Here is a 27,530-nt window from a genome sequence, read left to right as displayed (position 1 = left end):
CAATTTCAATTGGAGTTTATCTCTTTCTTTTGCCTCTTTCTCTGCTACTGCCACACTGAACTATATAGTTTCCAAAACTGTGCTTGGAGCTTCCACTACTCCTGTATCTTGGACTCTCTTAACAACCATGCCTCCTAAGAGACTAGAATCTGATGCACTTTTCCTCCTTTTATTGTCATCCTTCTTCAGTGACCAGATGACTAGAGCAACATTATCCTTGCGAAAGGTCACTCCTTCCATTGGCTTTGTTTCCTTCCTCACTGCTTCAAGAACTAGAGCATCAGATATATCCCATTGAGGGAGGATTAACACACAAACCTTAGACACCATCTCTCCTCCTTTATCAGGGGTGATAGTCTTAAACTCTTCCATCATTTCTTGCTTTATTTCTTCTTCCACCTGAGTTGCATCTCTGAGAGGCTGTTCACTTTTCCTCTACTCACATTTGACCTTGAATTGTTCCATGTTTTGCTTCCACACAAATTGAATGAAAGCCCTGGTTGTAACAAAATTACTGTTAGCCAGGAATTCCTCACTGGCTTGCTTAACAGTAAGGTCTAATTCTTTGCCCTTTAGCTCACCATCAGTCAAGTTCATTTCAGCACTAGGTGGTACTTTAGGCATCCCTTCTTGGGTCTCCTCATAGGTATAGGCAATCTCACGAAGACTCCCTAAATGTAACAATTGTTCAACCACCACTTGCTCATCTCCTATGTGGATAGGGGCTTGAGATGGAGAATACTGAGGTTCATCAGTTTCAACTTCATTTCCCACTCTTTGCCTTTGAGGGGAATCTTGGATGTCAATGACATCTTCAATTTCTCTTTTCCCTCTTGAAGTGGAAGGCTCACATCTCACTGGCATCATCACAGTGTACTTTGATTTTTTATGCATTACATAGTCACTAGGTGGGATGGCCTTAGAAAAGGCAAGCTTAGCTAGGACCAATTTAACCCTGTCAAGATCATTTTGCATTATAGCCTCTCTTTTTTCTTTTAAGGTCTGCATGAGGTCTTCAAAATAAAGAATCAAGAATTTGAGTTTCTCCTCAAAAGGGTTAAAGCTAGAAAGAGGGTCATATCTACTATCAAATTGATGAATAAAATCAAGTGCCCTTTTATATGCAACCCACTTCTCCTTCCTTAGTTCTCGCTCATCTAAGCTGAATTCATTCCTAATCAAATCTTCAGGGAACTAAAATTGGCGAGGCCTACCTTTACATACTACCCTCTTTCTGAACATGCCATTGAAAAAGTCCTCAGGATCTGCACATGTTGAAACTGCAGTTGCAAGCCTATATGGCTTAAAAAATTCTTCAAAATATTTCCAGCCACCTTTAGTGATTACAAAATGGTGGGCCATGGTGATAGTTGGGAAAATGGTCCGTTTACCTCTATTGGTCAACTATGCCTTTTTTACTCTCCAATTTGTCTCAATACTTCTGAAATTCCTATCTTCAATGGGACTTGATAAGGCAATAAATAGGGAGCACCTCTAAAACCATACACTCTGAAAACAGTAGAAACACAGTATGAATACATGTCTCCCCAATTATGAACCATCTTAATACCCTCTGCAAACTCTTTAGGTCTGAGGAATTCAAAGAGAGCCTTAAGAATCCTCAGGTTTTTTGTGCATAAAAGAATTCTAATCTTAGATGCAAAGCATATATCAAACTTCAGAAAGCTAGCATCTTCTCTATCCCAGGATAAAATAGTGCTCCAAAGTTGGACAGGCATCTCTTCCTTATCCTTTATCATGACCAAGTCCATTTCCTTTACAAAATAGTCAGCACCTTTGAACAAAAACATGTGCATTAATAGGGAGTACCATCCAAATGGCCTATCCACCTTACCATTTTTGATCCCTACTAGCCCTGCATGAATTGCACTAGTAAGGTATGGTGCATAATCAAACGTTATTGCTAGAGAGGGGTTCAAAATTTGTGCAATCATTACCATGTAATGGGTTGGCATGTTTCTCTCAGCATCTTCTCCAAAGATCTAACATAGTGCCCAATACATACCCCTAGCTCTCAAAGTAAACAAATTGAGAGAGAATGGTTCCATTGTGCTGGGGCCTACAACTGTTAACCCCCCTATCTTAACAAAAAACTCTTTCAATGGGCCACTCCTAAGATGATCCCTTTGTGCATTATAGATCTGGGCTAATGACTCAAAGTCAAGAGGCTCTAACAAATTGGAAGCCTCACTGAGTTTAAACATGTTTATGAATTCATCATCTTTTATTTCAATTAGGGTTGATCCCTTCACACTCCTGATACTTCTTTCTATAGGGTCACAATTCTTTGCAATTAGGGTCAACAAATCTACATCCATGAATACACTAGGGACCACAAGCTTCCCTACATCCAATTCCCATATGCTATTCAAAGGGGTGAGGGAAAGTCTTTGACCAAAACCTACTTTGAACAGTCCTAAACCTGATATCTCTATTTCTGGGTCCCTTAACCAGTTGCCTTTATCATACAGGCCATCCCCAATTCCCAGATGAGGGTTCTTTGGTACTAATTCTTTGGCTTTAGCCCTGACATTGGTAGACATGGTCAACTATTCTAAAAAATCATCACAAATGTTCTTGTCCTGGTAATTCACTTTTCCTGTCAACTCCCTTCTTGGTGCCATCTTGAAAATGCAACTATACCAATTGAAACTAGCACAGACCTCTAATGAAACAATTCATACAACAAGAACTGAAATCAAACCAGAATTATCAAGAAACGACACAAAAACCTGTTATTCGCTTGAAGAAAATTGCTCCGCACCAATTACTCTGCAACAGACTTCAATGAAATGATATTAACATTCAAGTTGATGTGGACTTCTAATTCGGGAAGTTGGCATTGAATTTTTAGGAATTAATCCTGCATGCTTCGGCCATCACCTCAAAATCAAATTCACAAACTGAATTCAAAAACAAGCTCCAACGAGTCATAACTTCTCTGAGTATTTTTCTCTGTTTCGCTCTTTTGCTATTTTCCAGAACATTAAACCTTTGCACTTTTCTTTCACGAAGCAACGGTGGTCGTTGGATTACAAGAACTTGCACTGCCTTTATCTCCGTCTGATCTCTCTGTGTTGGTGTCAGGCCCCACCTTCTTTTCACTATTTTATGGGCTTTAACACTCATGCACTTTTCGTTCACGAAGCCATGCCAGCCATTAGATCAAGCTCTAACTACCCAGTCTTTAACTTCAACAATGACCGTCAATTTCACTAACTAACCGAACCTCACCTTGACGACTAACGATTTTCGTCATTTCACAGAGACTAAGCTACAGGCATCTTTGAGCCACGATACAACAATGACCGTTGGATTGACCACGAGATGAATATCCTTTAACAGACTTCAAACCTCTCAAGTGGGCCCTTTATTCTTGGAGATCACTTTCATCACCTCATCACCGGTTAATGAACACCACGTGGTAGTTAGCCATTTGCCTAAGAAGTTCCATCAGGTTCCATTCTGAAACTGCCACGTGCTTTACTGCACTAATTTCCACATAACTATCGGTTGAAATCAAGGTGGGCCCTCAACTACCCTTTAGAGCCGTGCGTGTACCAAACATGTCACTATTACACTCTACATAACACATCATCTATCCTGCCACATCATGCCTTCGTGTGATTGCCACCTGTGTTTTACCATTTCGCGACGACTAACTTGCGATCATCTTGTCTTCGTGAATCCACATGGGTCATTAGATCTCAGAAACTTGCCTATTGTTTATCCTTTCTATGAACACCTCGCCCGGGCCCACCACCTTTTCGCTACTGCGTGATAGGTAGAACACATGCATCTTCTGGCTATGAATCAACGCGAGTCATTGATCCTTTTCCAACCTGATCACCCTTTGACCAAGGAAAGCCGCTCATCTCTGGGACCCGCCACATGTTTTTCGTTGTTTCATAGAACTTATACCATGCGCATCTCGGGCTAGTGAATCAACGCAAACCAGTGGATCATAATCAAGATGCAGTTCTTTTATCTGACGGTCAATCCACCTGATTGGGCCCACCAAAGCTTTTTGCTACTTTGCGAAACTTAACTTGTCGGCATTTCTACTTAACGAAACAATGACAACCGTAGGATTAACAAAGAGTTGCGCAATACTTACAGGGCCCGAGAAACATTAGAACAAGGTAAAGTAAAGGCACATAAATTTAAAAATTTAAGGGATCGCCTAGGGAAATAACTAATGGGGGGACACTTCTCACGATAGACCAACCCTTCTTTAAGTGATAAAAGTAACGCGGAATTAGAACATAAGGGTTTTTCTCAAAAAATGAAAGGGTTAGAACTCAAACCTTAAACCCTCTTCTGACCTGAGGCAACAAGGCCATACCAGACTCAATTTTTTACAGACTTTTAGCCAATTATGGAACAAGAATATCCATTTTTAAACAGTGATAACACCTTTCTTGGTTCTAATTTTACTAATTCAAATAATTTATCCTTTATAGTGCAAGAATTATTTAGCAAATAATTATTAGTTTGGTGGGATAGCGAAATTCATGTTGAGAATTATGCAATATGAAAGGTATTTGCATATTATTAAGGAATTTTTTAATACAGTAAACTTAAATATACCCCAACCCTTAGGACCTATCACTAAGGGCTTACACTTTGATAGCATATTTATAGGTTATTATTAAGTGTACATTAGAACATCTCATGCTATAATTATACACATTCTATAAGGGTTTTCAAATTTTGGAGTCTAAAAGCTTTAACAATCTATACTAAAAATTGCAAATAAAGTTCACATTTTTAATGTCCTCTTTTTGAAAAAATCATTTTTTGGAGCAAATGGCCAATCCCTATCTTCACTCTTCAGTGTGATAATAAATGGTCTTAATATGGTTTATTTCCATCACTGAGATGCTTGGGAATGCGTTAGAAGTGAAAAATGGTATCAAAATTTTAAATGTGTTTTATCACATCTCTTAGTTGTTTCGCATTATTATAGTTACAAAGTGTATCATCCCAACATCTCTTTTTGTCTAAGTGTGACTTCTCCCTTGTTCCCTCCAAAATTTTAATCTTGCCCATTTTAGCACCACTTTCACTTTCCTCAATGTAGAGTTAAACTTGATTATATAGATTTGTATCATTCTTGATTCCCAACAAGTAGAATAAATTGCATTGTACCCTTGACCCCCAAACTCCAACATACTACATTTTAGCAATGTTAAGTTTACCTACCCCTTGTAGAGTAAAGAGAATCACTAATGGGTAGTTTCACCATCCAAATCTTATAAAAAGTATTTTACCACCTAAAAACAAAGGTTAAACCTCAATAGAATGTATTCACATCAAACTTTAAAAAATGAATAAAAAAAGACAATAAATTCAAATAGAAGTAGGAAAAAATTGATCCATTTTTTTCTACCATAAATACTCACCTACTTTTTGGGAAGGATTAATGTGGTAGCTTTATTCTGAATTACTAATGGCCTTGGCATAGAACTTAGTCATTGTTTAGCATGATCTTATTTTAGCACTCAATTTAGATGGTGCCAAAATATAGATGCACTACAAAGAGATGTAGTCCATTATCTACAACGAAAACCTAGCAAACACTACACTAAGAAGATGTTGTTTGAAATATTAGATGAGATGACAAAAAAACATATATCCATAGTGAACTAGAGGATAAAATCCATTTGTTCTATAGAACTAAGGATGAAAATATTTTGAATTGAGGAGATGACATCATTCAAAGGTTGAGAGAGGAATCCAAGGTGAGAAATTAATCCACTTGTATCATGTATGTCGTGAGACTACAATAAAAAAATTATGGGGTATTTTGAATTGCATTTTCTATCATTGTAGCCATTATACTCGCTACTACTATGATTGATATTGTCTATTACTATTTCAATGTAACTAAATGTAATATTTTAATTTTATTTAAAGTCAAATCTTCGATAATATTTCTCTCGTAATATTGTAAGCCTAGTTATTAGTATTTAAAATCCCATGAGAAAATCAATGTCTTGTTAGATTGGGTGAAAAGGTGAAACCAATATTTAACGGCTCGAGTTAGTTTTTAGGGTTATTATGAATAAAAATTTATAGGTTTACTAAATTTAATTAAAATTAATAAACCTACAACTTATTTGTAGTTTAATCATTACAACTTTGAAGGGGGATCCTTGATTTCTTGATAATTTTAGGTTAGTATTTAAATTAAATATTTATCAACTTAAAAATATTTGATTAGGTTAAAATGAATTCAATTATTAAATTTAATGGTTGTAGAAGGATTTAAGAAATATTTGAATAAATAATTGTCTAGGATGTTAGAGTGGTGTAAATGTGCTAATTTAAATTAATATGTGTAGATAGTTATAGAAAATATTGGATAAAAATATTATCTAGGATATTATAGTAGTATAACAACCACTAACTTAAATTAACATCTACTAATAAGTTTAACAAATATTTGCATTAATTATTGTTTGGAATATTAAAAATTTTATTTGTTTCCCACATAATTGTAATTTGAGATACTATAATTCTTATTTGTTAATAAAATTTCAAGGTTCTAGCACCTATTTACAAATTTGATGCAGAAGTGTTTGATAACTCTAAATAACTAAGTAGTTTGCGAGTATCTAACTTTCATGGTTTGAAAAACAGAACACATATCTCATGCAAATGTACTCATAAAGCTCTGACACCCAAAAATGATAATTAATCATATGTTTTTTCAATATAAACTTTTTTCTTGCATGAGGATTGATATTTCTTAATTCACCTAAACCATGACATCCTTTTAAGAATATATTGATTATTAATTGAAAATGACCCAAAGATGTGGGATGACCTAGATAGACCTATTTACAAACTTATGGGGGTTGTAAAGTGTCAATATTTGTTATAAAAAATAAGGTACAACAAGATCCAATGCATTAATTTGTAATATTGTCTTTGGATAAGTATATTCATTTCAATATAATTATATCTAGATTCTTCAAGAGGATGTACAAAAAATTTGAACGAGTCATATTTTAAGTCAATGGCATATGCACATTATGGGCCTGCGCTAATTAATCTAATCATTTTTCTAAGACACATCATTATCTTGTTACTATTTGTTCTTTCTAATGATAGACCATGGAATGTGATCCTGCTGATATAATTCATAAATCCGTAACACGGTTAAATTCAAAATCATTATAAACATAACTATATTGTAGAAATATAATAACTCTTATTATTAATACAACCCATGGAAGGTATGGCTATCCAATCCATACAATGCATCAAGTCATCCATGATAATATATGTAGAATAATGGTACCTTGGTACATTTAAAGGCTGGATAAACCCTACGATGCACCAAAACATTCATTATAATGTATGTAAGATAATGATACCTTGATACATCATAGAAACTGGATAACCATTTCCAACCATCCAAGTGTTCTTGATTGTTCTACCTCTTGGTTACGTCCACCCTATTGGGGCCACTTTCTCAACGTTTTGACTGCGGACTTAAAGCAATAATTGAATTTCTGTTTTAGGGTCCGAGCAAGATTAATGGAGCCTCCAATATGAAAACTCCAAAAGACTAGTACAAAGATTAATTGATCATCCAATATAAAAGGCAAAGACCCGTGAGGCAAGGCGTATGTCTGAATGCAGACATATCGAAAAGCGAAAACTAACGGTCATAACATTTAGGGTTGGTCAGGATAAAGTTTAACTTGCATGATGATAATGTAATTCCTCCCACTGAAAAATACCTACCGACCATAACCGAAAAAATTGCTTGTACTGAGGAGAATATCGCAGACAAATCTGTTAAGTTGAACTGTCCAATGGATGAGAAAAGGAAAACTAGGGTTATGGTGTTAACTTGCAAAACCATGAATGAAAAAGGCAGTGGCGAGTTTTATAATAATGTTTTCTTTGACACCCATTCCAACAGACAGTTAAATAGTTATACAGAGTTCCTTGTCCTAGTGTCTTACTCTTCTAGCTTTCAAAAGTCAATATAGAATAGATGGAATTGAACTGATTCTTCAAGCCAATTAAGTTGGATGGGTTTGAGGAATTAAAGTATATCAAAAGGTCAAAAAGTCATAATATCACAATCAGAAAAGATGAAGCAGATAAGATTATAAACTAAAGTATATCCTCTAATCCAATTACCCAATTCCAATTAAGTCTTTTCCATCATCAATCTACTTGTATTCATTGTCTTCATTCTCCTTAAGATTGTGAATACGAGCCAATTTGTTTCTTCATGTTAACTCTTAGGAACGGCTCTTGTTTATTCTATTAGATACGTGTGACCTTGTGATCTCATTGAGCAAAAGTGATACAAAGTTTCTAGCAAAAGTCAAGCCTAGAAAAGAATCCCTTTTCTGCTTTAATCCTGTTTACTGATACTTTAACCCTGATTTTTAGTAACAGAAATATCAATGTCCAATCTTAATATTAATCTGTTGACTTATTAACCCTGATTTCTAGAGACTTGATGGGTAAATGTACAAGCATTGTTTATTTCAGCTGAAGTACAATCAAAGCAAGGGACCCCAGGTTGGTTAGTCAAACCAATTTTGGAACAAAAGAGTAGTTTATTGATGATTACTGCTCCTGGACATTCACCGAATGTAATGGATTTATTGATGGGTGTACTCGCTATGGAAATTATCTTAAGGTTTAAGTTTAAGCATTTTTAGAATATAACAAAGATACGGAAATCTTTGATTTGGAGACGCATGTTGGAGTGCATGAACATGGCAGGATAACGTCATTTGAAAGCAACACTAATGTTTACTACATTGCTTTGCGTAATTCAGGGAAGATTGGGTCTCATTGATAAGCGAGATCAACGACAAAGAGCCTTAATTATCTGGTTTTATCATGGAAGGATATTTCTCATTACGAGGAGAACCATGTTCATACCTTCAAAGCCCTAGGTTCGTTCTCTTTCAAGAATTTTCGTTCTCTTTCAAGAATTGTACAAGTTTTTGAGTTTTTTTTAGTGGAGTTGGATTTGACCTCATGTAATGGAAATCTTGGTTACATCATCTACATCGCATTTTCCTTTATTGTTATCAAAAGTAAGTACAATAAAACCAACACCACCATAACTAATAGTTGGAGCACCAATATTATGTCGAACATTTGAGGTAACAATATTATACAGAATAGTTATCAATTATGAAAACCACTTCAATATTTTCTTATTGGATCAAACGTCATTGCAATATGAGACATTGTGAGAGATAATATCACAGTACACATTTTGGGAATTTGGGAGAATAGATCCATCATATATGAACTCAATAATGTCTGTAGTCCTTCTATGAACTTGCTTTCCCACATTATTTATGACAAGTGATATGGTAACATTACAAGAAAAGTCAATAAGCAATCATTCTCCTCCCTAGGATTTCTCGTTATTCTTTGTAATCCAAAGAAATCATAAAATTTGAAAGGACATCACTAGCTATAGCTTATTCAAAAAATCACAAGGAATCTTTTTTATTTTGTTCCTCCAATAAGAATATCATGCTATGCATTTGTAACATAAGTGCCTATAGCACACAATTATTAAGTGCTAAAAAAATATCAACACACACTTTTAGCTTAATGCAAATGATATATGAACATCGATTCTTAAATCCCCATAAACAAGGCTAGGCCTATATTTAAGGTTTAACTTGTTAGACTTAATATTTTGATTTATTGAATAATAAAAATCATCTATAAAGGCAAGGATTTGACTTGGCATAAATGAGATTTTTGTTTAGACCAGGGCAAGGGTTTTCCATCTAAGGCTATTATCAATTTTATTCCTTTTTGGGTGCAATTTGATTCTTTTAATGTAGATTAGAGAGATCTTGTGCTCATTGAAGTCTTGGGAAACCAAATGGGTATTTTCCTAAAATACAACCACATTTGTTTTGAAAACGTTGAATTCTTGATAAGGCTATCTATACTTATGAATGCTACAATCTTTTCCCAAATCTTTCAACACTGGCATTTGGAATCAGCCAATATTTCTTGAAGGCCCAAAATTAGTTTGCACAAAATGACATTTGCTTGGCCATTTTAGCAAAGATTGCCATATGCAAAAAAGGGTCCTTAACAAAGATTGCAAAATTTTGGTACCAAACAAGGATCTCAATGAATTTCCCTCCAAGATCCCTCCCTCATCAAGTAATGAGGTCAATCAATAATATCATATTGATTCTTTCCTGAATCAAATTATGGTTTGGATCCTTTTCCTTCAAAGCCAATTGTTTTAAGTATAAAGACTGCTTCAATTTCACTTTGTGAAAAACTCGACTTAACATTTTGAGATCCCACTTCAATGGGTTTGTATTTATTAGAAATGCAAGAATAAGTTCCTATAATGGATTCATTTTATTTCTAGAAAATGTTTTGCCTCTCATTATAATCAAACATCCATCTGAGTAACCTCTACCTAGTTCTCCACTTTCTATAGTTTTAGATAAGACCATAATTCTTGTCCCCTCAAGTTCAACTTCAAGTCCAACTTCCCCTCATGTGCATCACTCATTTCATGTTAAAGAAATTTTGTTTTCAAAGTGACACAATCAAGGTTAGAGGGTCCGAAATACATTGTACAACTTTGTAGCCTATCTTACAAATAAATACAAACTTGAATGTAAGTAGATAACTTTTTATTATTGCCATCATAATAGTAATATTCCTGCATGAGTTCACATGTTGCATACATTTGTCCTATTAGCTCCACATGCAAACACACAAGTCCACCATGGGCTTATTACAAGAAAATTATAGATCAAAAGTCTTCCTGATCTAATTCCCCCTAACTAATGCCTCCTAACTACTTCCTAGCTACCATTGATCTCGTATGCCTCTTGATGTTCTTAAATATCATACACTATCATTGGAAATGTTTTGCATCTGGATCCTAGGTCCCAAGGTTGGTGTAACATGCATACATGTTTTAGATGCTTGAAGGGGACCTAAATCCAATTGCTTGTAGGTGCAAACCTATTTGAGCATTGTTTAGCTCCATATGCACCTCCTAACTAGCTTTATTTGGTATGTAAGGCCTAAGAAAGTCGCGCATGATTCTAGAATTGTATATGACCTAGGTTGTTCTAGAATGCTCTTACCTCACAAAGGATTCTCCCACACTAGGAAGATTTCCTCTACAAAAAATAAATCAAAGTGCCTAAAGTGTAAAAGGAACAAATGCAAGAAGAGGAAGGTTTTACCATCCTAGGGGCTTTGAATGTGACATAATTGAATTTGTTAATTGAAAAGTCTAATTAATGCCCATTGCCTATTAAATAAGTGGAAGGAGTAGCAAAACAATCTCATGATCAAAATAAAGTAACCACTCAAGCATCTCATGAAACTAAATTTGATGAGAAAATTCTTGTTGCTATTGAGGACGAGACCAACAATATACATTTTTGTAAAGTTTAAGTTGTTATGATTGAGGATCAAATGATTGAAATGGTAGATCCATTTTTTTTGCAAGTAGGATAAAATTTATTTGATTGAATTGTAAAAGAGGAGCTTCTCAAAGATCATGATTATGATTTGGATAGTGTTTGGGAGAAATTGAGGGTAGTTTCCAAGTCACTCTCGATAATAATATGAGGCTAAGGAGATCTTTCTACTCTTCTCACAAGTAATTAAAATACTATTATGTAAAGTTAGGGTCTTAAATGCCCCTAACAAATGAAACTTGATAAAGAATCAAGCAAACTCAAGTGATGTAGACATTATTATTCTCCATGAATGAAAATTTATGTTTAAGTAGGCTCAAGAAGTTTTCTATAAATGGAAACAATGACAATTTTTTCACAGTCCTTCTTAAGGAGGTTCTAGAGGATTGGTTATTTTATGGAATGGTAGATAAATTCAAGATGAGCTCATAGTATCGATGCAACATTGGATGAAGGTCAAGATAACTCTATTTTCCTTATCTTTTTGGGTTTATAATGTGTGTGCCCCTACTTCTATAGCTGGAAATAAATTCTTTAGCGTTCTATTTTTAAAACTCTAACTCATCTTAAAGAGGAAAAATTCCTCTTGGGTTGAGATTTTAATGCAATATTACATGAAAACTAGAAAAGGGGTGGCATATATTCCCTACAAAACATTATTAAGGACTTTATGGAATTTTCCACAAGTAATGATTTGTTGGATCGCCCTCCTCATAATGGTACCTTTACTTCAACAAATAAGCACAAATATTTATTCCTAATTGCAGAAAGGCTAGATATATATTTGTTGTTTTTGTTGACTAGTATGCTGCCATAGCTTGTTGACTAGTATGCTACCATAGCCTAATTTAGTTAATCCATCCTATCATTTATCGGATCAAACCACTTCCCAATCCCAATAGAATTTGATTCTTTAGCAAGGCATCCCAAACCTTCATTCAAGTTTTAGGTTTTGTGGTTTAGAGATCCAAATTTTATTCCTCATCTTAAAGCTTGGTGTTTGAATAAACCATATATTGTGGGTTCCATGAGATTTGAACTAACCAAAAAAAATATTTCTTTCAAGAAACAAATAAAAAATAAACAATTCAAATTAGCCATTATACTTGACATTTTTCATTACATTCCTAGGGAAAACATAAAAAATAAATAATTAAAATTTAGTCCAAGACTATTCATTGATTATCTAGATATTCCATCCCTTATACATCTAATTCAGCATTTTGTCTAGGACAAAGTTAGCCCATCATCATCCCCTCTACTTATTATTCTTGTACTTATCATTCTAGTGTAAGTTTGACATATCAAAACTCCCTATTATGATTGCATAACACCTACATAAACTCTTTTATAAGACATTGGTCTCCCATTAAGTTTGCATCTTATTTAACAACCTAAATGTCCAAAAAAAAATTTAAAAATCAAATATCTAAAAAATCCTAAAACACTCAAGTATCACAAACATCTAAAAAGTTAAAAAAACTCCAAAAATCTAGAAACCCAAAAACATTAATTAGTTTAGATTAAATTTACACATCTATCCATCTATATCTATACCATTATGTAATCCTCTAGGTCTCTCACATGCCGGTTGTGACTAGATCCAAAAGGAAAAAAAAATAAAAATGGATGATACCACACAAGACTCCACCTTCAATCCTATAGGTTTAAGCTACCAAAGGACATATTCAAATTCTATATGGCAACCTCCACAATCTATGGCTACCTTTCAACAATAATTGATAGAAGATAAGATTGATGAAGCCCAATAGGATCCTATAATCCAAAGAGTCATAGATGCACTTTTAAGCATATAGATCCAAACCATTAGTTTTTTATGTTATCACAATCTAGAGCTAAGTTGCCACATCACTTTTACATTCACTTTTACATTTCTAGTGTTGCATAGTCCACTCAAAATTACCCATCACCAAACCTAGGTCCTTCCAATCCAGTTCCCACAGAAGACAATACAACCCCACCAAAAATAAACACCAACAAACCTATACAACCATTGTATGATTTATAATTTATTAATCCCCTTTTCAACATATCATCATCATCTCAAATATCCACAATTGATAAATATTCACCAAAACACAATTTTTAATTCTACTTGATCTAGCTTGAACATAATGCTACCTAATCAAAACCCACCAAACATAACACCACCCAATCAAACCCAAACAAAAATAACACCTTCTAATTAATAAAAAAAATTATAACCTAATATGATACCCCTACCAACAAACATGATACCCCTACCAACAAATATGATACCCCTACCAACAAAATAGAGGGGTATTAGATAGAGGGATCCTCTCCCCCCTTTCCTTTCTATTCTAATGAGTGAAGCTTTCAGAAAAATTATCCAAAGAGAAATAAAAAAGAGCAATCTGTCGAGTTTATGACCATCTTCCCAAGTTACCATCTGCTCCCACCAACAATGTGTTGATGATACCTTGTTGATGGGGAAAAGCTCTATTAAAGAAGAAAAAATTCTTAAAGTTATCTTGGATACTTATGACAAAGTAACAAGGAAAAAAGTCAGCCTTTCTAAAAGCTCCATTTTTTTCATGAATACCCCTAAGCATAGAAAAATGAAGATTGCCAATATTCTGGGTTGTAAGATGGGTGCCCTCCCAGATATGTATTTGGGCCTGCCCCTATGTCTGAGGCCCACCATGGATTCCTTTTTTTCTAGTTTGATGGATAAATTCCAAACTAAGTTGGCGGGCTGGAAAGGGGCTTTGTTAAGTCAAGATGGTAAACTTCAGTTGATCAAGGCTTCACTTCAGAATCTTTGAGTCTATTCTATGAGTCTCTTTAAAATCCCTATCAAATTTGTTGATAGAATGGAAAGAATATAAAAGCATTTTATTTATTCAACTGAATCTAAGAATAGGCTCCATTTGGTTGTGTGGAATCAAGTATTCTTACCCAGAAATAGGGGAGGTCTGGATATTAGGCATTTGAGAGATTTCAACAAGGATTTAATGACCAAACAACTTTGGAGATGTTTAAAGGGGAATAATGAATGGACTGATATCTTCAAGGACAAATCCCAAATTCATGGTTTCCAAAGGATGCTAGAAAATTATACCCTCCCAACTTCGGCTTCTAATCTATGGAGCAACATCTTCAACTCCAACCCCATTATCAATCAGGGATGTCGATGGATGCTAGTGAATGGGAGAAATATAAGATTCTGGGAAGATTGGTGAACGGGAGAAGGTCTTTTGTCTAAATTGTTGTGGGCTTCTCAATTCAAAGAAAAATGGACTAGTTTGATTGGTACCTAGGTGGTGAATTATATCACTGATGAAGTTTGGGTTGACCTCAGTGTCTTTGATTCTTCTCTGGAGCCTTTGCAACCTTGGCTCAATTTGATCCTCATCCTCTCCTCTCAGGTGGAGGACTGGGTCATTTGGAATGGATATACTTCCAGGCATTTTGTGATGGTGGATGCTTTCAGTATCATTACCAGGTTTTTTACTCCTGCCCCCTTTTGGGCAGGAGTTAATAAAGTCTTAATTCCCAAAATTAATATCTTCTTCTGGGTGTTCATGCAAAACAATATTTCTACCACTGATAATCTATGTAAATGTGGGATCCCGATCACTAATAAATTTTTTTTATATAAAGAAGATGCTAAAAATGTTGGTCATCTTCTCCTACTTATTCCTTTGCTAGGGATATCTAGGCTTTCTTTCTCAATTTGTGGAATTTTAATTGGGTCCCTCTTGATTCTATATAGAAATTTTGGTGCCAATAGAATTTCCCCTATGGTAACCAGGCGATTGGTATTTTAGGGAACTTATCCATGCCTCATATTGCCTGGGGTATTTGGAAGGAAATAAATAATAGGGTTTTCAGAGATATGGAGTCCACTGCTCAAGTGGTGGCAATTAGAAGAAGGAATGCTATTAAGGAAATCTTTTTTAATTATTGCCCTGGGAGGAAAAATGATCCTCCACTTGACTCTACCAAGAGGAATGGGATACTATCAAAAGATGGAATATTTGTTGGGATATATTTGTTCTAGCCTTTGGAATAAAACATAGTAGAGTGAATGTGTCTTGGCATCCACCCCCTCTAGAGTGGATCAAAATCAATATTGATGGGGTGGCCAAGGGAAATCTTGGATTGGTAGGTTGTGGGGGAGTGGTGAGGAATCATTTGGGTTTGCTGGTCTCTGTAATGGCACTCACTTTAGACACCCAGACTAACCATTATGTGGAGGCCAACGCTGCCTACATAGGACTACACATAGCGAGCAAGGAAGGCTTTAGACGAGTCTGGTTGGAAAGCGAATCACTTAATATTGTGAACTGCATTAGGGGTAGTACTGAGCCTAGCTGGACTATTTTGAACCTGATTAATGATTGCCTTGAAATGATTGCTGGCCTGGAGGAATTCAAGATTTCACACGTTTTCCGGGAAGGAAATAAACTAGTGGATCATGTTGCCAACTTGGATGTTGATAATGTGGTGATTAAATGGTGGAGGGGAATGGAAACCTTCCTAAAAAGTCTATGGGACCTAGCAAGAAATGATGTTGATATCTTAAGCCTTACAAATGACTTTAATGCTGAAAGATTATGATGGGATGGGAGCCATTGGGATGGTATTTCAAATTAATACCATTTTTAGTTCGCCCTATTTCTGGTTTTGGTTTTTCCTAGTTTTGCATCTGGAGTGTAGCTACCTATTGTGCCTAAGTTATAGAATAGGAGGGGACAAGAATAGGCATGAACCCATGACCTCTGATAAGTGGCAAAAAAATAAGGAGGTCTAGGAGGAAATCACTGACGCTAGTATGGTTCCCTATCTAGAGAGACTTCATGGTAACTCTCCTTTGGTTAATAAAAGCTTTGTCAAAGGATGGAATAAGGGTGTGTTGGTTGTGTATGGGGTGGAATTCTAGGCTGATGAAACCCTAGTTTCCAATGTTACTGGTCTTGAAATAGAGGGCAGGAAACTTTATAGAGAGAGGAAGTCGAGTGAGGAGGCCATTGCTATTTTTTTTTTACAAAGAAAAGGAACGACAAATAGTGACAAAAATAGCAGACGATGGCTACAATAGGAAAGAACTAAATTCCCTCTGGGCTGACATGGCAAAATTCATCATGAGGTATATCACTCTTGATGGCATATATGCTAGTATTTTATCATTTAATAATCTTAAATCACTTTAGGCATGGTAAAACTATTTCCATCCCCTTCTATTTGGCTTCATCCTTGGAAAATATTTTAGCAAAACATGCTAAGAACCAAGATTTTCTGGTGCTTCATGATGTTGGCAATACACACTCCAATGAGACATTGTAGATGATTGAAGGTTTTTTCATTGATGGCAACCTTACAATCCCATGACTTCGGCAAGGCATTCCACCAGCACTAGCAACATCAGACTCTACACTAGCACTCAAACCATCGGCACCGATAATGAAAGGAAGCATACCGGTACAGAGGCCGACAGGATTTTTGTTGTAATATATTTTGTTTATTATTGTAAAATCACTGTAAGCCAACTTGGCAAGTTGTAAAATAACTCTTATATAAGAGAGATCATTGTAGAACATTTTGGGACATATAAAAGAAAATATATAGGCAAATAAGGCAAACCTATTATGTGAATTATAGGTTAAGGGTTTATGTAAGAAGTAGAGTAGAAACCAGTACTGGATCTAACATTATAGATGCTATTTTGAAGCACTACAAGACACTAGATTTATATAATCCATTTTGTAAGTCCGTGAGACTTCCTATTTTGTATTTGAGCAGTGAGCTCTAGGCACTTGGCCTTCCTACATGTGTAGGCCCCTATTGTAACAGTAATATTCTCTTATTGGCCAGTAAGTGAATATTATGGGTCACAAATCCCACCGAGGTTTTTCCCACACCGGATTTCCTCGTTAAAATATTGTGTTATGGTGTGCTTTTCATGTGGTTGTTGTTATCTTTGTTTATTGCATTACTTTCTATTTACCGGTATATAGTATTAATATGTTTTGCATGTTTTAAATTAAGAAATTGCTCAAACTGGTTAGATACCGATTCACCCCCCCTCTCAGTATCTGTGGGAATCCTAACAATTGGTATCAGAGCTTGGTCCTCTATTTTCAGTAGCCTAACAGCTTGAGGAAGATCTTGACACTGGTAGAGATGGAAAACTTGATGAAGCAAACTGGAGCAGCTCTCTCAGACTATGATGGAGAAAAATTGAAAAATATCAAACTTGAAGATGATCTAAAAGCAGCTCAGTATATTATTCAAGCACTTCATGAAAATCTTACTATTACAAGAAACAAGAGAAGAGAACGTTGTGAAAAGATGCAATTTGAGAATGATGAAAAGGAAACCCTTAATGATATGATAAACAAGTTGAAGCAAGAGAACATGACAACAAAGAATGAGATGCAGGATATGACTATGAGATTTTGTAAGGAAATTGAAGATAGAAATAAGAATGAAGAAGATTTGACTAGAAGACTAAGTGATGTTGCAAATGCAAACACAAGACTTAGCTATGAAAATGATTTGTTGAAGATAGATCTGATGCACACACAGAATGACTCAAATGAACTGATGGGGCAGAAAGAAGTTTTAGAAAGAGAACTATATACTGCAAATCAGCATAATGAAAAATTCAAGAAAAGCTTATAAGAACTTGGTCACTTGTTGAAGAATCAAAAACCTAAAGGTGACACTTGTGGAATTGGCTTTGAAGTTGAAGAAAGCTCCGGTACTGCAAACACATAGGATCATAGCAAACCAGTAAGACAATGTACTGCTTATAAATTCAATGGAAAATGCTTTAATTGTAACAAGTATGGTCATAGAGAAAAAAAATGTAAATCTAGAAGTAATCAGAATACCAATGCACCCACTGGTCAATGTTCAAAATGCAACAAAATTGGTCATAACTCTAAAAATTGCAGAATGAATGTAGGATGTTATGTTTCTGGAAGATTTGGACACTTATCTAGTCAATGTAGAACACAAACTAGCATAGGTTATGGGAAAGCTATTCAAAAAAATAATGTGACTTGTTATGCTTGTAACAAGATTGGACATATTGCAAAATTCTGCAGAAGCAAGGCACCACCAGCAGACAACAAAGGTTCTAGTTTGAAAGGAAAAGAAAAAGTTGAAGAAGTTAAGCAAGGATTCTCAAAACAATGGATTAGAAAGTCAGACCTAAATGTTGTTGGGAATACTCCTCCACCGGTAGAACCAAGCAACACTCCACCAAAAGAACAGAGTAGCACTCCACCAGTAGGAGTCTTTTCATCGAATTGAAGAAAATTCTTTTGAGGGTTTAGCAATCAAATGTGAAATATGTTATTATTCCCTCGGTTGATGGTGAGAAGTAGAAATTACTTCTATACTAGCAAATAAAGTTAAGTAACTACTTAACCAGCATGCATTAAATGTGGTAGTTGGAAAATTAACATTATAAATTAGCGATTTTGGCTTCATTTTACTTCATCGAGCATTCAAACATTTGAAGAGCATGAAATTTCCAGAGCTAAGGCATTTCAAGCAAAGAGGCAAAGCATTTCAGAAATCAATCTTTGCAAAGGCAGAAAAAGGTACTTATAATCATGGCATCCTCTTCTGTACCTAAATTCATAGCAAACCCTACTGTAGTCAAGGTAATCAAATGCCCTAGGCCCATATTTCAGCTAGTTCCCGAGATAGCTAAAAAGGATGATAATGTTGGTGCATTTTCCAAAATCTCCAAAGCAGTTGTTTTTCTAGAAGATTCTAGAATGTACATCCATTGCCATATAGAAGAATTAGGAGATGAAGAAATTAAGAACATGTACAAAACTATTATATGTGATGATTCCAGTAATGGGAAACTTGAACACAAAATTATTGAAACCCTAGGATTCACTGAAATCCTTAGCATTCTGGATTTCCCTATGGAAGTTATTAGGATAGTATTGAGAAGGGTACATGGTGCATTGTTTTGGCTAGATTTGGTTCATAAAATTACCAAGCAAGCTGTGAAAGATGTAACAGGGTTACCTTCCACCGGTAACAGACCAGACAAGATAAAGAAGGTCTCAAATGACTTGGTAATGAACCTAATAGGTGCAACATATGACAAAAGGTCTTTAAGGGTGAATGATGTAACTGACATAAATGTGAGATTCATTAGCATGATTCTAGGTTACAAAACAACTCATGCAAATAGACTTAACTTAGTTTCCAGCTTATGCATAAAAAGTGCTCATGATATGGTTAAAGATAATGTGAAAATTGATGTATGTGAATGGTTAAATGATGAACTTATTGACAATCTAGGAAAGATCAAGAAGGATAAGAAAGGGACATTTAAGTTTGCCAATTTAATTGTATGTTTAATGTTACATATAACAAAACAAGTGCCTGGGCCTGGTATAGGCAACAAGAACCTTGGATTTGACATACCGGTAGGGAAATAGTTATCTAACTTATTGAATAATATGGGTGAAAACAAAGAGAAGAATATCAATGAGTATTTTCTAGCATTGAACGCTCGGATGAAAAACAGAGTTAGACTATCACAGGAAATTGTAAATAAATACAAGGATGAGATATGTTTTTTCATCAAGAAGGATGAGATCTAGATGGAAATAGTTATCCCAAAAACAATTTGGGTTACTAAAATGGGTTATGAGACTGATGACCACATCATTGAAACATATGCAAAAGCCCTTCTGAAAGCACCCAAGGAACCTAAGGAAGAGGTATTCGGTAGTGTTGAAACCATTGAAAAACAGATCTAGTCGAATAAAAATGTAAAGAAGGTTGAGGCAACAATAAGAAGGGGATCCCAACAAGAAAAGGCTATAAAGGAAGATGTACTCAAGAAAACCAGCATCACTGAAGATGAGTTAGAAGCATTGCAGCCTGAAACTCACCTTTCACCAGTAGCTACTTCTTCAAAGAGTGATATGCCTATAGCATTTAAAAGAGTTGTAAGGAAAAGGGAACCTTCACCGGTATCCACACCTTCACCTAGAAGAACCAGGCATAAACAATAGGCAGTGAGACCCCAAGTCAAGAAGTCTACTCCTAAGAAGAAGAATTTGACACCAAAGAAAAGGTCTCAACAAAATATTACTCCGATCGATAGACTGTTGGATAAAATCATAGAAGAAGGAAAACTTAAAAACATCAACAAACTACATGACTCACTATCAGTTGACGATAAAGAAATGGTTGAAAATAGTGTTATTTTACACTTGGATATCTACAAGAAGTTCTTGATGCAAGTTGTAGATGAATTACTGGATGAACTATTCAAGAGACTGGAAGCAAGAAGACAAGCTATTGTAGAGCTTGACAAGAAAATAAAAGTTGAAAAATTACTTGTTGTCTACCTAGTTAACTCTCTAAAAGAAATAGATGATCTAATTGCAAATGCTAACCGGTCAATATTCTCTACTGCACATTGGCATATTACACTAATGGTTGCAAGAGTAAATGAGGTTATAGAAGAAACTGAAAATGCATGGGATATATTCCTTGTTGAGAAAGAAAAATAGGAAGAGTATAGAAACCCTAAACCAATCAAGGTATATCAGAAAGACAAGGATAAGGGAAAAGGAAAGGTTGGTGGACCTCCAAGCATCAAAATAAGAGATAATTTATCCCCATTGCCTCTGGTTACACCACCGGCAACAACAACGAAAGATCAACCGGCTGATGAGAGTATGGATGTATCACAAGAGGATACAAATCCTAATTCTGAGGTACTATACACAGTTGATGTTGATACTCAGAAAGTCAACATTATGATAGACAAGGACACAACCAGTAAGACAGATATGGCTAGTGAGCCATCGGTAAATAATAAAATAGATAACACACAAGGAAACCCGATAGATGGTAACATAGAGAAACAGGCTCCCTCTCAGCAACGACATCATGTAGAAACAGTGTCACCGGCAATAGGAGAACAAAAAAAACCATTTCTTAAGGAAATAGAAACACAGACTGACCTACCAGAGGTCACTACAAGCAAGGATATTGCTCCCACCGGCGGAATTCAGAGTGTTGACCCTTCAACTGCAGGATTTAAATCAACAAGTGTAACTAAAGTCCTTTTAGATTCTATAAAGAAAATAACAGATTGTAGTTCACAGGCATATAAAGCTATAGATGACACAATTCCAATTTTGAAGATGATAGCTCCAAAATGCAATGTAGATAATAAGGATTCTTTGAGTCAACTCGACACTTTGTCTAAGTATATTACTGACAACACAGTGACAGTTGAGAAAATAAAGGAAGAAGCATTCAAAGAGAGGTTAGAAAAAGAAAAACATAAATTCTTTGAGGAACAAATAAAGAAGTATTCAAGGCAGTTTGACACACTTCTACCAAAACTATGCAACACACTTAAGGAGTTCAAAACTTTGTACAGAGACACTTGTAAGACAAACTTTTTGATAGTTGACATAAACAAGAAAATGAGCAAGATATAAGAGGAAATTAATAAGCTAGCTGACAATTTTATTAATTCATCTGATTCATTATCAATTTTTGAACAAAAGATAATAGGTTTTGACATAGAGTTACTAAAGCTAGAAAGAGAAAGGGAGAAAATAAAAAGTAAGGCTAAGGATTTGAAATGGAGATTAAGTCCAAAGTTGGACTACCTTGCAAGTTTTAAGGAAATAAATATCTGATGCATTAGTTCAAGGACAAAAAACACTGGCAGAGCAAATGCAACACCTCACTGGTACAGTTCAAAGAATAGAGGCAGCAATAAAAGACAATAAAAAGTTTCTTGAAAACTTAAATTTGGTTTTGGCAGGTCTTTTTCAAATTGTAGCCACCCTGTTACAAGATTGAGACAGGAAACCATACTCCATTGACACTTTGACAACCTTTGTCATTGATGCCAAAGGGGGAGTAGTGGTATGTGAAAATAATCAGCTAAAGACTCATCTACTCAAGAGGAGTTCACACATTTTTGGTAACATATTTTTGGACTACACTTTTTGAATTTCCTCATGAGTGTTGCTATCAATGCCAAAGGGGGAGATTGTTGGCAAATACACACTCCAATGAGACATTGTAGATGATTGAAGGTTTTGTCATTGATGGAAACCTTACAATCCCATGACACCAGCAAGGCATCTTACTGGCACTACAAAGATCAGACTCTACACCGGCACTCAGACCATCGACACCGATAGTGAAAGGAAGCATATCGGTACAGAGGCCGACAAGATTTTTGTTGTAATATGTTTTGTTTATTATTGTAAAATCATTGTAAGCTGACTTGGCAAGTTGTAAAATGACTCTTATATAAGAGAGATCATTGTAGAACATTTTGGGACATATAAAAGAAAATATATAGGCAAAACAAGGCAAACCTATTATGCAAATTATAGGTTAAGGGTTTATGTAAGAAGCCGAGTAGAAACCGGTACTAGATCTGGCATTATAGATGCTATTTTGAAGTAGTACAAGACACTAGATTATATAATCCATTTTGTAAGTCAGCGAGACTTCCTATTTTGTATTTGAGTAGTGATCTCTAGGCTCTTGGCCTTCCTGCATGTGCAAGCCCCTATTGTAACACTAATATTCTCTTATTGGCCAGCAAGTGAATATTGTGGGTCACAAATCCCACCGAGGTTTTTCCCACACTGGATTTCCTTGTTAAAATATTGTGTTATGGTGTGCTTTTCATGTGGTTGTTGTTATCTTTGTTTATTGCATCACTTTCTATTTACTGGTATACAGTATTAATATGTTCTGCATGTTTTAAATTAAGAAATTGTTCCAACTGGTTAGATACTGACTCACCCCCACTCTCAGTATCTGTGGGAACCCTAACAATTGGTATCAAAGCTTGGTCTCCTATTTTCATAAGCCTAATAGCTTGAGGAAGATCTTGACATCGGTAGAGATGGAAAACTTGATGAAGCAACCTGAAGCAGCTCTCTTCAACTATGATGGAGAAAAATTGAAAAATATCAAACTTGAAGATAATCTAAAAGTGGCTCAAGATATTATTCAAGCACTTCAATAAAATCTTACTCTTGCAAGAAACAAGAGAAGAGAACTTTGTAAAAAGATGCAATTTGAGAATGATGAAAAGGAAACTCTTAATGATATAATAAACAAGCTGAAGCAAGAGAACATGAAAACAAAGAATGAGATGCGGGATATGACTATGAGATTTCGTAAGGAAACTGAAGATAGAAATAAGAATGAAGAAGATTTGACTAGAAGACTAAGTGATGCTGCAAATGAAAACACAAGACTTAGCTATGAAAATGATTTGTTGAAGACAGATCTGATGCACACAAAGAATGACTCAAATGAATTGATGGGGCAAAAAGAACTCTTAGAAAGAGAACTAGATACTACAAATCAGCATAAAGATAAATTCAAGAAAAGCTTACATGAACTTGGTAACTTGTTGAAGAATAAAAAACCTAAAGGTGACACTTGTGGAATTGGCTTTGAGGTTGGAGAAAGCTCTGGTACTGCAAACACACAAGATCATAGTAAACCAGTAAGACGACCTACTGCTTACAAATTCAATGGAAAATGCTTTAATTGTAACAAGTATGGTCATAGAGAAAATCAATGTAGATCTAGAAGTAATTAGAATACCAATGCACCCACCCGTCAATGTTCAAAATGCAACAAAATTGGTCATAACTCTAAAAATTGCAGAATGAATGTAAGATATTATGTTTCTAGAAGATTTTGACACTTATCTAATCAATGCAGAACACAAACCAGCATAGGTTATGGGAAATCTATTCAAAAAAATAATGTGACTTGTTATGCTTGTAACAAGATTGGACATATTGCAAAATTCTGTAGAAGGAAGGCACCACCGGTAGACAACAAAGGTTCCAGTTTGAAAGGAAAAGAAAAAATTGAAGAAGTTAAGCAAGAATTCTCAAAACAATGGAATAGAAAGTCAGACCTAAATGTTGTTGGGAATACTCCTCCACCAGTAGAACCAAGCAACACTCCACTGGCAAAACAAAGTAGCACTCCACCGGCAGGAATCTCTTCATCAAATTGAAGAAAATTCTTTTGAGGGTTTAGCAATCAAATGTGAAATATGTTATTATTCCCTCGGTTGATGGTAAGAAGTAGAAATTACTTCTATACCAGCAAATAAAGTTAAGTGACTACTTAACCGGCATGCATTAAATGTGGTAGTTGGAAAATTAACATTATAAATTAGTGATTTGGCTCCATCTTACTTCACCGACATTCAAACATTCGAGGAGCATGAAATTTCTAGAGCTAAGGCATTTCGAGCAAAGAGGCAAAGCATTTCAGAAATCAATCTTTCCAAAGGCAGAAAAAGGTATTTATAATCATGGCATCCTCTTCTGTACCTGAATTCATAGCAAACCCTACTGTAGTTGAGGTAATCAAATACCCTAGGCCCATATTTCAGCTAGTTCCAAAGATAGCTAAAAAGGATGATAATGTTGGTGCATTTTCCCATATATCCAAAGGATCTATTTTTGCAGAAGACCCTAGAATGTACATCCATTGCCATATAGAAGAATTAGGAGATGAAGAAATTAAGAACATGTACAAAACTATTATATGTGATGATTCCAGTAATGTGAAACCTGAACACAAAATTAATGAAACCGTGTATTCACTGAAATCCTCAGCATTCCAGATTTCCCTAAGGAAGTTATTAGGATAGTATTGAGCAGTGTACATGGTACATTCTTTTGGCTAAATTCGATTCATGAAATTACCAATGAAGTTGTGAAAGTTGTAATAGGGTTACCTTCCACTGATAACTGACCAGACAAGACAAAGAAGGTCTCAAATGACTTGGTAATGAACCTAATAGGTTCAACATATGACAAAAGGTCTTTAAGGGTGAATGATGTAACTGACATAAATGTGAGATTCATTAGCATGATTCTAGGTTACAAAACAACTCATGCAAACAGACTTAACTCAGTTTCTAGCTTATGCATAAAAAGTGCTCATGATATGGTTAAAGATAATGTGAAAATTGATGTATGTGAATGGTTAAAGGATGAAGTTATTGACAATCTGGGAAAGATCAAGAAGGATAAGAAAGGGACATTTAAGTTTGCCAATTTACTTGTATGTTTAATGCTACATATAACAAAATAGGTGCCTGGGCCTGGTATAGGCAATAAGAACCTTGGATTTGACATACCGGTACGGAAACAGTTATCTAACTTATTGAATAATATGGGTGAAAACAAAGAGAAGAATATCAATGATTATTTTCTATCATTAAAGGCCTGGATGAAAAATAGAGTCAGACTATCATAGGAAATTGTAAATAAATACAAGGATGAGAAATGTTTTGTCATCAAGAAGGATGAGATCTAGAAGGAAATAGTTATCCCAAGAACAATTTGGGTTACTGAAATGGGTTATGAGACCAATAACCACATCATTGAAACATATGAAAAAGCCCTTCTGGAAGCACCCAAGGAACCTAAAGAAGAGGTATTCGGTAGTGCTAAAACCATTGAAAAATAGATCCAATCAAATAAAAATGTAAAGAAGGTTGAGGCAACAGTAAGAAGGGGATCCCGATAAGAAAAGGCTATAAAGGAAGATGTACTCAAGAAAACTAGCATCACTGAAGATGAGTTAGAAGCACTGTAGCATGAAACTCACCTTTCACCGATAGCTACTTCTTCAGAGAGTGATATGCCTGTAGCATTTAAAAGACTTGTAAGGAAAAGGGAACCTTCACTAGTATCCACACCTTCACCTAGAAGAACCAGGCATAAACAATAGGCAGTGAGACCCCAAGTCAAGAAGTCTACTCCTAAGAAGAAGAAGTTGACACCAAAGAAAAGGTCTCAACAAAATATTACTCCGATCGACACACTATTGGATGAAATTACAGAAGAAGGAAAACATAAAAACATCAACAAACTACATGACTCACTATCAGTTGATGATAAAGAAAAGGTTGAAAATAGTGTTATTTTACACCTGGATATCTACAAGAAGTTCTTGATGCAAGTTGTAGATGAACTACCAAATGAACTATACAAGAGACTGGAAGCGAGAAGACAAGCTATTGTAGAGCTTGACAAGAAAATAAAAGTTGAAAAATTACTTGTTGTCTACCCAGTTAACTCTCCGAAAGAAATAGATGATCTAATTGCAGAGGCTAACTGATCAATATTCTCTACTGCACATTGGCATATTGCACTAATGTTTGCAAGAGTAAATGAGGTTACAGAAGAAACTGAAAATGCATGGGATATATTTCTTGTTGAGAAATAAAAATAGGAAGAGTATAGGAACCCTAAACCAATCAAGGTATATTAGAAAAACAAGGATAAGGGAAAAGGAAAGGTTGGTGGACCTCCAAGCATCAAAATAAGAGATAATTTATCCCCACTGCCTCTAGTTACTCCACCAGTAACAACAACTAAAGATGAACTAGTTGATGAGAGTATGGATGTATTACAAGAGGATACAAATCCTAATTCTGAGGTACTATACACAATTGATGTTGATACTCAGAAAGTCAACATTATGATAGACAAGGACACAACTAGTAAGATAGATATGGCCAGTGAGCCATCGGTAAATAATGAAATAGATAACACACAAGGACAACTGACAAATGGTAACATAGAGAAACAAGCTCCCTCTCAACAACAACATCATGTAGAAATAGTGCCACCACCAACAGGAGAACAACAAAAACCTTTTCTTGAGGAAATGGAAACATAGACTGACATACAAGAGGTCACTACAAGCAAGGATATTGCTCCCACCGGCGAGATTCAGATTGTTGACCCTTCAACTACAGGATTTAAATCAACAAATGTAACTAAAGTTCTTTTAGTTTCTATAAAGAAAATAAAAGATTGTAGTTCACAACCATATAAAGCTATAGATGACACAATTCCAATGTTGAAGATGATAGTTCCAAAATGCAATGTAGATAATAAGGATTCTTTGAGTTAACTCGACACTTTGTCTAAGTATATTACTGACAACACAGTGACAGTTGAGCAA

The sequence above is a fragment of the Cryptomeria japonica genome, chromosome 5 (genome assembly GCF_030272615.1).
Source record: "Cryptomeria japonica chromosome 5, Sugi_1.0, whole genome shotgun sequence".
NCBI lineage: Eukaryota > Viridiplantae > Streptophyta > Pinopsida > Cupressales > Cupressaceae > Cryptomeria > Cryptomeria japonica.
The sequence above is the reverse complement of the archived record's forward strand: the minus strand, read 5'-3'. Positions refer to the sequence as shown.